This window comes from Mastigoproctus giganteus, chromosome 9 (assembly GCF_048544385.1).
Source record: "Mastigoproctus giganteus isolate SK-2022 chromosome 9, ASM4854438v1, whole genome shotgun sequence".
NCBI classification, from domain to species: domain Eukaryota; kingdom Metazoa; phylum Arthropoda; class Arachnida; order Uropygi; family Thelyphonidae; genus Mastigoproctus; species Mastigoproctus giganteus.
In genome coordinates, this window is record NC_143583.1 from 104783673 (window position 1) to 104797212 (window position 13540).

A 13540-nucleotide genomic window follows, 5' to 3' on the forward strand; every position below is an offset into this window, starting at 1 on the left:
TCTGTCAGTCAAAGTCTAGTAAATGTTCGGGATTGGGGTTCTTTGCGTGAATGATTACTCACACAAAGAAGTTCAGAGTAAACTTTACAAGCTGAAAAGTGAAGTTTACTTTGAACGGGTACAGATTCGTTCAGAATTAAGACGAATACAGGGTTGCTTTGAGTGAAGTTTACTCCGTTGTTAAGCAACAGCTTAACTAGACATAGAACCCTTTTAAAAAATGTTCTATATACTGTATTTGCATTGTATTCTGTGCTGAAGTGTTCGTGCGGGTATTATTACACTGTAAGATAACCGATACAATGATGTGACTCTCTCTTCTTGTCCACCCTCACGCTAATATGCAATCACGTTAACTGAATATGGACATGATTTGCGAAAGTTTCTGAATTGCTCGCAATACCGCATCCAACAACATACTTTGATATATTTCCAGTTAACATAACATTTTCCCAACTCGGTCATCCTCGCTTTCGTCTCTGGATAGCTGAGCTTCTTATCGATCTTCCTGCTTCCACCTGCAGACACCTTCGCTGATCTAACCCGTGCTAGTTTTCTCCTTAAATTAATAAGCAGTCACGCTCTGAAGAGTGAAATCTGCAGTCGACACCCACTTAGTCAGTCATGGAAGTGCTTCTCCTCTGGAAGGTATTTACATTATGGATTAAACACAGACACACGCCCAGAAAGCTTCCAGAGATGCGGCACTTCACAATTCGATGGATGTAATCATGACTGTGATTGCCATTTAATTTTACAAGTGTTCTCTCGCAATGCTACAACACACTGGTATTCAAACGTTGGCTTCAATGCATGGAACTGGAAAACTATTCTGGTTAATTTACTCGAGCATTGTTAAAGGGCTGATCCAAATGAAGGAAATTTTGAATATATTAGTAATCAAATCGAGTTTCTTCGAATTGAGTATCAGGCTGCGTTTCTTCCATCGGTTTAAGTTTCTTTTAGAATAGTGTGGTTTGAAAATAAGCGCAACCGATGGAAGACAGAAACTGGCATAACACTGCTTTATGTACAAAAATTTTCGAAGGTGGTAATCATTATAATCTTCACTTAACTGTATAGGAAGAATGGAATGTCATTGTCATTGTAAAGTTGCCTGCTGAATTGCACAACCTGTAGCTCTTCAAGTGAAGATTACTTAAATACACAGTACCCTTAAGAATGCTGTAAAAAGAAATCAGGTAAGCTAAGATCTGGGACTCCTAACGGCCATAATTATAATTAGTGTGCATTAAATCATTACCTGGACATTTATTAACTTTAGTTCTATTAATTTCAGCAGATAATTTCTTAGAGGTAAATGATGGTTCTGTGGTTGTAACTCTATACCTCTCATTTTCAGCACATATTCCAGTTTATTCGTGTATCAGGGGATGGGTATCTTGGGAAACAGAACATTTAAGATGTTATTCACTGTGTCCTAGATGTGGGTTGGTTGTACATTTAGAGTGTTGGTGGTGTTTACCACGTCTCCCTTTGATAGTTTGTTGGTAAGTATGCGGTAAACCACACCCCAGGGATCGGAATTTCCGATTGTACGAACAAGGGTATATTATATTATATTAGAGTCACCTTGAATGTTAATTCAACTACCCATGTGTCTTGTGTCTGTAAATTACAAATGTTCTCTGGTCGATTTGGCTGCCTTTCTGGATAAAAAACCCCGTTTTTCATGTGAAAATCCTTGCTATCTATGTATCAGACCTACCACTAACTAGACCACGGAGTGAAAAAAGAACATAAAAGTTTCTCGCGTCATCGACGGGATTAGAACCCTGTCTTTTTCCACTCAGTGTCGGGGGGGCGGTGATGATACCACTGTGCTATACGCGCAGACACCAAGGGTCTAAAAAATTAAAATTATTATATTAGGGTAACCTGTAATTCAATACATCAACCCGTATTTCTGTCTGTAAATTGCGTGTGCTCTCGGAAGAAAAAACCCCAATTTCTGGGGGAAACCTTGCTATCTACGCCTGAGACCGACTAACTTATCCACGGAGTGAAAATAGCCCATTAAAGTTCTTCGCGTCATTGATGGGATTCGAACCCGGGCCTTTTCCACCCGGTGGGGGTATACCACTGTGCTACCGTGCAGACACCAACAAAGGTCTCGCTCATTCATTTTTCGTTTATTTACACACAATATACAATCAAGATATACACTGGTGTTCAAAAAAATTGCATCACCTAGGAATTTCACATTTCTAACCTTTTTTTCGCAATGGTATGTTACATTAATGACTAGCATCACAAATAGAAATATAAACGAAAGATATTTATTAATAGTTAAGGCAAAGCTAAGTAATATTTGACAGGTGCTCTCAAAATATTCCAAAATGAGCATTTGCAACCTTTATACAACAGTTTTGTTAAATACGACAATTATGGCTGAAATGTTAAAAAAAGCCCTCAATTTGCTGAACAAAATGAAAAGTTCACCAGCTGCAACTAATATTTAGTTGAACCGCCTCTGGTCCTGATGACAGCAGCACACCGAGGCATTGAAAATATCAATTTCTGAAGAAAATCAACTGATAGGTCGTGGTTCCAAACACAAATTATGGCTTCCTGAAGTTCACGAAGGCTCTTTGGTTTCTTTCTGGCAACTGAAGATTCCTCACGATGCCAATAGTTCTCTATAGGATTCAGGTCCGGGCTGTTTCCTGGCCAACTAACAGTTTTAATGGACAGTTCTTACAACCATTTTTTCACCTGTGACAAATGTAAACACATTACTGTGGAACCTCTAACGCAGAAATGAAGCTAATGTAACTACAGAAGTGCCTACTTACACTTTTCGCCCGATGACAAGGAGCAGAGTCGTCCTGAAAGATGCAGTTACTTGGTAGGTTGAAATGGTCTCTAATGGCTGCCAGTAATTTGCCTTTCAATATAGCGAGGTATTCATTGGCAGCCAGACGAAACCTTTTATAAACTGCAGGTGATACGAAATGCAACCCCCATATCATTTGGCTGGTAGGGAATTTCACTGCAGACACCATACCGTCTGGATGGTATTCTTCACCAAGTCTACGGAGAATTGTTTGTCTCCCATCAGAGCCATGCAGGTTGAATTTCTTCTCATCCGAGAAAATAACTGACTTCCGGTGCTCGGGAGTCCATTTGACATAATCCTTACACCAAATTAATCGAACCTTTTTCATTTTTTGTGTGAGGAGGGCCTTGTTCTTAGGACTACGGGCTATAAGTCCATTTTTGAAGAGGCGTCTTCTGACTGTTACTGCACTTGTTACCACTCCTGTATGTTCTCCTCATTCTTTTTTCAGCTCAGACGAAGAAGCTTTACAGTGTTTAAGTCATAAGCGCTTCAAAACGCGGTCCTGTTTTGGCGTAGAAACTCGTTTACGTCCGGTTCCTTTTTTCCTATCAACAGAACCAGTATTCTTGAATTTGAAAAGAAATCTACTCACTGTGAACTATTTACAAGACACTCTATAAGCAATATGACGGGAAGAACATCCTTCCTTATGTAAAGCAACAATAGCACTAAGGCATATGTAGCACAAATCCCGCACTCACCTGAGGTAGTGCAATACCGATGGGTGCCTGCAGTCCCGCTCTCAGGCTGCCCAAACTTGAGACTGCCAAAAAAAAAAAAAAAAAAAAAAAAGTGGTAGAACCCCTTTAATTTAATCAATTTTGCAAGGACTCCTTTTTCTTTTGCCTTATTAAGCTTGTGTAGCAATTTCTCAGAGCAGTATGACTCCGTCTGGTTAATTAATAGAAATTTAAATGATAAAGGAATTTACCAATAGCTTTCCAGACCACCTATTACAGCTGTACAATAACTGCTTACATAACGGGGTGTTCTTAACAGCATGGAAACAGGCAAATGTTCGCCTTATATTATTTAAAGAACCCATAAAAATCACCTAATAACCCAAAGTCATACAGACCTATTGCCCTGTTACCAGTACTGAAAAGACTGATACTCCAGAGACTAGATACTCATTACTCTGGTGCAAACATTGAATCAGATAAGCAATTCGGCTTTAAACCCGGATAGTTCAACAGAAGATGCAATGAACTGCCTCTTAAAGCTTCACAAAATGCTCAAGAAAAATATCTGTTAGCAGTATCAATTGATTTTGCTGGAGCATTTGACACCTTAAGTTGCTCCAGCATACTCAGGAGACTATGCCAAACCAGAATCCCTCGAATTCTTTATTATTATTATTATTGCTCTTATATTATTTCTCCCTGATTGGGGGTTTCATCTCGTGACGGGTATTGCCACCAAGTACACAGGGTGGTTGTAGTTATGACTGGTGTTACTGTTGGGCGATGAACTCTCTGACAGGTGTTCAGGATTGCGACTTTCTGGAGTTCCTTGTAAGTGATCGCTGGGAGACCTATTGCTGCTCGGCTGTTATGTAGGGTCTTTGGCACCACACCTATGGTTGATACGATGATTGGAATGGTCGTTATTTGTTGCATATGCCACATCTCTTTGATCTCCTGTCTTAGGTTCCTGTACTTCCTGATTTTTTCCCTATGGGTTTTCTGCAGGTTGCCGGTGTTGGGTACTGCTATGTCAATCAGATAGGTATTATTATTATTATTATTAGCTATATGGTGCAAGGAAGCCTGAGGCTTATGCTGCACAAGTCAAAAAAAAAAAAAAAAAAAAAAAATCCCGAGTTACCTTGAGAGAGAATCAAAAGTGGAAGGGAATCGCCAAGAAGGAGAATGGTGATTAAGGAAGGCAGATTACCTCAGCAACAGGCAGATTACAGTTAAAACCCACTACCAGAGAATAACCCATACAGTAACCCAAGGATGCCCTCAGGGCCCCGTTCTGCGTCCCACATTTTGGAACGTGGTCCTGGATGAATTCCTGGAAATGATATTGGCAATATTGACGGGGTTGCCTTTGCGGACGACCTTGCCTTGTTTGTCAAAGCTGACACTAGAGCTAGCCTAGAACATCAAGCAAACTATGTTCTAAACATCCTGCCAGACTAGGCAAAAATTCATAAGTTAAAAATCTCTGAAACCAACACCAAATCTCTGCTAATCAAAAGACAGCTCCGCAGGCGACCACAGATAAAAAATTCTGGAAAAACAATAGCCCTGGTGACAGAACTCAAGTATTTGGTAGTCATCTTTGACACAAAACTGACATTCTCTCACCATCTAGTGCACAGTGGAGTACAGACATGCGAAAGTTTGCCTTCGGCCAGCGGGTGGTTGTTGTTGGAACATGTTCCATCTGTTATTGTGGAAATGGATGGGTTGAATAATTAATTCAAGGGAGGACTAGACGAATTCTTGGAGGGTACGGATGGGCAAACTGTGTTTTTTTTTTTTTTTTTTTTTTGTCTGATTCTATATAAGCTCACTTTCTTGCATCATTTCCGGTACTACTACTATCTACCAGAACACAAGGTGGTCAGAAAAGATGAGGAAAGACACAGGCTTAAAATAGAAGTTAAAGAAATGTGGCATATGGAAAGAGTTTGGACGTCTCACTTGCGTTAATCTCAGAAGCACTAATGGTCACTTGCCATAATCACATATGCTCTAATCGCACATGCAGTAATGATCGCTTGCTATAATTGCACATGCCCTAAGGAACGCTTGCCATCATGGTGACCTGCCCTAATCGTGTCCCAATGGTAAGGGGGAGTGCTACTGTCAGTTGATCTAAGCAAGTATATAATTGCATACCTGCAATCCCTTTCACTCTAATAACCTTTTACAGGGGTTGATGAGCAAGTGAGGTAACGTCCCCCCATAGTGCAATACCTGGTGTTTTCATCTGTGTTTGTTGACCTAAGAATTCGTTCAAATAGTAGTTAAACATCAGCATGGTGTTTGCTCTTTACAGAGGGAGATAATACCTATTAAGGTTATATAATACGGTATAATAATTATTATTGTGTTGTTGAGGCGGACCCCAGAGTTTCCCCCATTAGCCATAATTATTATTATATTATAATATAAAAAATATACCAAAAAGGCCTCTCCAGAACAGCAATCGTATCACTTTGCATACTCCGATGTCACTGTAGCTAAACAAATAATTTAAAGAGCCCACACAATAATAAAAATGAAATGATACTTTACTATAACTATATTATATACTATAATTTAAAAGTTATAAAACAAAATAAAAGTGAAAAAACAAAATAAAAGTAATAGCAACACCAGAGCTTTCCAAAGCCTATCTCCATTAGGGGGTAAACGTATTACAACACAATATTTGTAAGTATTTCACAGGAATACACGAGTATCATGCAATATCTGTGTCAGGTATTCCTGACACGGATACCGTAGTGGTACTGCGATTACTACCTTTAAAAGAAAATGACTGAGTTTCTACTCTCCATTAGGGAATTACCTGGTGAACTGCATTCCAGGAACTGGTGGTGGATATTGGACAAGTTGCACAAAAAAAGCAAAGGTAATGTATTGTCATTACCAAAACTATGGACAGGATTTCCAGTCAATGGGAGAAAGCCATTAATATACAGGAGCAAAAGAGTAGTTGAAAGAACAGAACCTTGGAGAATTCCACCACTAGGTTAAAAATTAAAAGATAGTCATCTACTATAGCATGGTAAGCTGTTAGAGATGAAACTAACCAGTTGACTGGCCAATTGCAAAAAATCGAGTGTAGACTATAAAGCTTGATTAGAAGGCCATTACGTCGAGAACAACTTGGAATTCCTTCAAACTTTTCATGAAATTTGTCCAAAGTCAAGATATTACTAGTGCAAGGAACATACAATATCCATTTGATTATCAATTAACAGTAGAATAGGCATCTTTTGTGGCAGAGTAAAAGCGTGCTAATGGTCACGTAAGCTAGCCCAGGGCCCCTAGCCTACTTTTAAAATCCCATTTTTTTTCTCGAAAAAGATTTCAGGATGTTTTCAGAACACTATGTAATGTAATAATTAATATGGGATCTTTTAGAAGTGTGTGTGTGTGGGGGGGGGGGGATATTATAATATAAGACCGGTCTAGATGAACCAGAGCAGCGTTTCCCAAACTGGGATCCGCAGACCCCCCGGGGGTCCGAAGACCAGTTCCACGGTGTCCGCGAAACGGTGGTCGACCATATATATATGGTGGACCACCGTTATACTGTATATATGGTACGTAGCCAATTTCTTAAGTAGTTATAACATATGCATATGTTATATATAGGGGTCGGTCCACAAACTTTTTTTTGATATTTGAAGGGGTCTGTAGGTCTCAGGAGAACCACTGAGCTAGAGGAACCTTGGGAAGGAATCATTCGAGAACGTCCACCGCCAGATCATCCTTCATATGAAAAGCGTGAAGAGCTTATAAAATACTTCAAAACAAATTGGATTGCTCACTTTCCGCCATAATTGTGGAATCATCGTGCTCCTTTTTAGTCCTCGGACAATAAATCATGTGGAAAGATGGCATTATTCCTTGAATAACCTGTGGGGCACCATCATGTTAATATAGGGAAGATGATTACCCATTTGAAAAAACAACAAGCTAACTTTAAGAGAACACTAGAAGTAGGATTTGTAAATGTTGAAAATCTTCCACCTCGTAAAAACTGTAAATACGAGGGCATTAATAAGAAATTAATTTAGATACAGAATAGTTTTGGGTTAAAGCCTCAGGTTAGGAAGGGAGTTAACTAGCGTACAAGTGCATCATTTCTGTACGTAGCCAACTACTTAAGTAGTTATAAATTGGCATCATTGAGTATATCTCATATTGTGAATACTTTCACGACGAGTTGCCATGATATTGCGCTACCTCGAATAAGTAACGCTCCTCCATGGGGATTCACAACTTGTCGCAGGTTGGGAAAAAATGCCATAAAGAGAAAAAAATAATAACAATACAATACACTCAATCTTATTTTTCTATCTTTTAATAAACTCACGCAGGAAGACTTGTTAAGGAAATCTAATTCCTGGGTTGAGCTGGAAAGTTCAACCCAGGAATTAGATTAGAATTAGATTTCCTTATCAACAAATTCATTGTTTATAATTTTCATCATTGCTAGATCTTTATTTTGCTTCACTTGTTCCTCCCTGAAAATGGGGAAGGGGCGAGGATCTCACATTTTATATAAAATAAAATAATTATCCCACTTTTAATACAAAAAGAAAGAATCTGTTTATTTTATAATTAATCCATTGATACATTTTAAATATGTTTCGTTATTAGTATTTTCATTTTAAATATTGGATATTCTATCCTAATTCTAAAATCAACTTTTGTCATAAACTCATTAATAATGTTTAATCTATGTCTTTCCCCATACTCGTTTTTTAGATGTGCAAAAGTTTAATTGCTGAACCTGTATGTAGTGTGCTGCTATAATACAAATCTGTTCAAAAAATTCTTTATATTAATAATTAAATTATAATTCATTTTTACAGTATTTTGTAGCTAAACATCATCTGCCTTCTTCTTCCAATATTTCAAAATCTTTGCTTCCCTAATTAATTTAAGTACTCTATTAATCAAGTTGTTTATGATTTTGTGAGTACAAAGAAGTATCGCAGATTTTAAGAGGATTGTACGTAGGCCATAATCGAGATTTCGCAGCAGTAATATATCCAGTACAAACAGAACCACATCGCATTTGTTCTAATGTAACTCTCTAAAAATCAAAAGCATATTCTTTGCTGAAACCTGTACACCATTCTTAATAAGACTTGTGGGCATCAAATTCCTCCGTGAAATAATTTCGACGGATTCCCGTAGAAAATGTTCAAAAATTCAGATATATGCTTAAAAAGTTGTCATCACCCTCATTTTTTCATATATCTAAGGTTAAAGACCGAAAACCAAGACCTATAGTTGGTTTACTCATCTTTTCCATCTATTTATTATTATTTATTTTTTTCTAGAACGTTCGTGGAATTTTTAGAGCATTCGGGAATTTTCCTAACATCCTAGAATATTGTTTTTCAAATTGAAAAATATCTTGGGAAACCTTTCACTGTGTGCATCGGAGACAGATTCCAAGCTTTCAGAAAAAAGTCTAAATGAGAATGTATCAAATGAAGCTTTAACAACGTGTCGCAACCCAACTCTCTACGCTAAAATTAGCTCATCTATAATTTCACGTTAAATTTTTAATTTCTCATTGCGTAAGTTCGGGAAGACGTTTTCGAATGCCTTCCAGGCTCTTATTTCTGTAGAATTTTATTTATTTAGTGAATTCCTCATCTTGGAAAGCAGTTTGATTCGAGGTTCCACAAAATTTCCGTTTTATCTTGGCCTCACTGATTCGAGGAAACGTTTGCCTTAAACTGGAAAATCCTTCTCCATTTTTGTCAATCACGTCCACAAATATTTTTATTAAACGTAGCTTGTAATGGTAGTAAATGGATTTTTGACTTATCCACCAAAAGAGGATGCGTTACATTTTTCTGGCCCGATGTAGTTTCTGAACGGTCTGACCATTTTTTTGCACTGCAGTGGCAATGCTTCGCTCGGTTGTCCCACTAGCATAAAAAGAAGTATTTATTGTATCTACCTTGCAACACAGTTAGCAAAGCTACCACTTTTAGGTGCACACAGATATTCCATTTATATTCTTGATAGCATATTTTTTGTAAAAGATCCTGTAGGTTCTCGTATGTTTCCTTCATGAGAATTGCATGGGCTAATGGTATTGAATTCAGTAGTTCCCAACCTTTTTTTTCACTCGCGAATCCCTTTTAACATAATTTTTTTTATTACCAGCCACTAAGCCTATATTCTCCGAAATAGTATAATAGTTCTGAATTTTTATTTAAAAATATTAGCATTAGCAGATGCAAGGAAACAAACTTATACAGCATCAGCCAAAAAAAAAAAAAAAAAAAAACCCCTTCCCATCTCACCCATACATTGGCTCCAAAAGTTTGTTCACCTTTTCCTTGAATTTATTTCAGCTATCAACTTCCACAACGACAGATGGAAGTTTGTTCCAGCACTCAACTACACGATGACTAAAGGCAAATTTCCGCACATCTCTGTTCGACTTTTTCCCCAATTTGAGTTTAAGCCCCCTCAGGTTTGTAATCTGGGCAGGAGGAAGAATTCCATTAGCATGCTCAATCCATTCAAGCCCTTATACACCTCAATCAGACCACCTCACCATCAAACACTGCAATTTGCAGAACTTAAGCTTTTCTTTGTTTCCCTTCTACTTTACTCGTTCTAGCAACTCTACATCCTTCCTAAAATGAAGCTTCCAGACCTGTATGCAGTACTCAAGGTGTGACCTGACCATTGCCTTATACAAGGGTATAATCACACCCTTATCCATGCTAGCAAAATTCAAGTATATCATTGACAATACCCCATTACCTGCTCTGGTGGCCCGTCTACACTACTCAGAAAACTTCACATCTGACTGCACAATTACCCCCCAGGTCTTTTCATTCCCCACTACCCGAGTGTAGTACCACACAGTTGGTACGTTATCCCTCTGTATAAGGCAATGGTCAGGCGACACCTTTAGTACTGCGTACAGGTCTGGAGGCCTCATTTTAAGAAGGATGTAGATTTGCTTGAGCATGTACAGAGAAGGGCAACAAGATTGGTGAGGGAATGAGGGGATCCTCTTAACAAAAGAGGCTTAAATTCTGCAAATTGCAGCTGATGGAGATTAGGCACCTGCAAGGTGATCTGATTGAGGTGTATAAGGCCTTGAATGGGTTGAGCATGCTGAATTCTGATGGGATTCTTCCACTTGTTCAGATTGCAAACCTAAGGGGCCATAAATTCAAATTAAGAAAGGACAGATGTGCAGAAATTTGCCTTTAGCCAGTGGGTGGTTAATTGCTGGAACTAACTTCCATCTGTCATTGTGGAAGTCGATAGGTTAAATTAATTTGAGGAACTTGACAAACATTTAGAGGGAATGGTTGTGATTTTTTTTTGGCTGATCCTACATAAGCTCATATGCTTGCTTTCTTTCATCACATGCCACGATTACTACTACTACTACCCATATGTAGTATTTTGCATTTTCAATGTTAAACTTCAGTTGCCCAACTTTTCTACATCATGTTGCAGTAGCATGCTCTCATTAACAACCCAGCCAACCTTTGTATCCTCTGCAGACTTCGACATTAAGCCTGATGTACCTTCATCAGTCATTGATAAATATAGAAAACAATGGACCCAACACCGAACCCTGAGCAACACCGCTAATAAGATGTCCACATAGAGCATCGTTTATACCACGCCAGGCCCAGTATACACGATTCACCAGATAGCATTAGTTGCCCATTGATTAGGTAGATTTACTTAAACAATGCCTCTGCTGTACGTTGGTATGAACTATTTGATTTAAGTTTGCAACTTCAATAATAGAGTTCAAATGTATTTTTATATTTAGCAATAGAACACCTTTTTTAACCCAATCAACTGTGTCCTCGATTACAATTTCTGAAAAGTGGCAACCCTAGGGTGGAGCCCAAAATGAGAATCTTGCCTAGTCCACCCCTGATCACATAGTACCCAATTAATTTGGTCAAACAAGACTTCCCCTTAAACCCATGCTGTGCCTGAATATATTACTGCAGTCTTGTCTCCTGCAATGCTCCTTTAATTGAATATACATTTTCACATCTCCAGTCTATGGGACCTTCCCCAAGTCCAAAGATGCTCTCAAGTTTCCACTACTATGTATTATGCAATACAAAGTTATTATTAAGTAGCTATACATAACAAAAGGTCATTCCAAATAAAAAAATATTTTAAGAATTTAAATAAGCCCATGTAGGAAAGTGTTCCAGCAATATGGTTGCCATATTCAATTCAGCAATGTCAAATATACAAGAATCAGTGAATTTTAACAGGAGGGGAAAAGTAATTATTTCTTTTGACCAGTGTGATTGGAAAGAATGGTAAAATTAAAGCCCCCACACCTTTCTTTTTTAGGCTGGTGCTGTATAAGCCTTTCTACCTTGCATCATTACTTACATTTTCTACCTGTCTTGATCATTAAGTGTATGATGCATTCTGGAATGTACTTGCTTAATGTTCAAGGTCAACAATCACCTGGAGAGAATAGCTTTAACATTTTCTGTTTTGAGTGAATGTGGTCTTCTGCTTCTGACATTAAACCATGGTCACTTGAAAACAGCCTCATCTGACATTTGTGTTATATGTCTATAAATTGAGCGTTCCCTGGTTGATTTAACTGTTTCTACAAAACATCTCTAATCCATGTTTTTTCTGTAGGCCAATTAACAGAGGAAAAAGTCCTCAATGGACTTTTTCCCCCACCTGGGTTCAAATTCAGTCATTGATGGGATTCAAACCTGGGACTTTTCCAGTGTGGAGATGGTGATTATAACCACTATTCTCTTAAGTGAATGTCACACTTGAATGTTTCCAGTCCTTATTGCATATGAGAAAGTGATCTCACATGTATACAATTAAACCTGCATCTATACCAAATGCAATATTCTTTGTTTCCCATTTTCATATCTTAATAATTTAAACAGTACTATACTATAGGAAAGGCCTCTGTAACCAAGTAGGAGTGCAGTAGCAGTGAATAGATCAGGGTTCAAGCCCAACTGCCAAACATGGCAGCTTCTGACCCATTTCCATCAACATGAATTGTTGAGACTTCCATCCCAAAGTGGATTGATAATGGCAGCTGATTACTTTGAGAAGTATTTGAACTGTACTAATGTGATTTTGATTTGACAATTTAATCAGCTTCACTCCAATTAGTTAAAACCTAGGAGTTGCCTGAAGATTTCCTAAAGGGGCTGCAGCAATGTTCCAGAGAATTAAAGCTTTAAACATGTACTAAAACATTGTAAATGGAGATTTAGCCACTACCCATTGGACTGCATTTGGTTAAATCTATTGCTCCCAAAAGAACTGTTTCAAGTGCTTTTGTATAAACTTCAGTATTGCCACTATAGCTATTGAATGAAACCATATCAATTTAAGAAAAATTGAAAATACATCAGGTTTTGGGAGATGTTTAAAAGGGACATTTATTAATGTCAAATAATGTGAGGTAAAAGTTTTGTATAGACTGGCAAGTTCAATTATCAGAAACAAAAGTGAAGCCAACACTTTTGGTACTATTATTTCAGCAGAATCCTGTGAATGAGACAGTATTAGTATCCTCTGTTCATAAGTTACTTTAATTTTACATTCTTTCATGTAAACCAGTAACAGTAAACTAATCATCCACAAAACAGAATCTTTCCTGGGTTTTATGGGATGACAGCAGTGTGCCCACATACAGATAATTTTCAATAATCCAATATTTAAATTGGGATAATACCCAACTACTAAAGCTTCTTATGCATTTACTGAAATTCATTAAACTGACAATGGAATCTATTGGAAACAAGCCACTGGGTCAGATATTAAAGTTCCAAAGTTCATGCATTAGTCAAATTAGAATCTTTCATAGCGCTATTTACTTAAGAAATGAAACTACATAACTTCTGTACAAAAGATGGATCTTAGAACCTGAACTAGTATCAAAACAATTTAACTTGCAGAGTGGAAATATCAG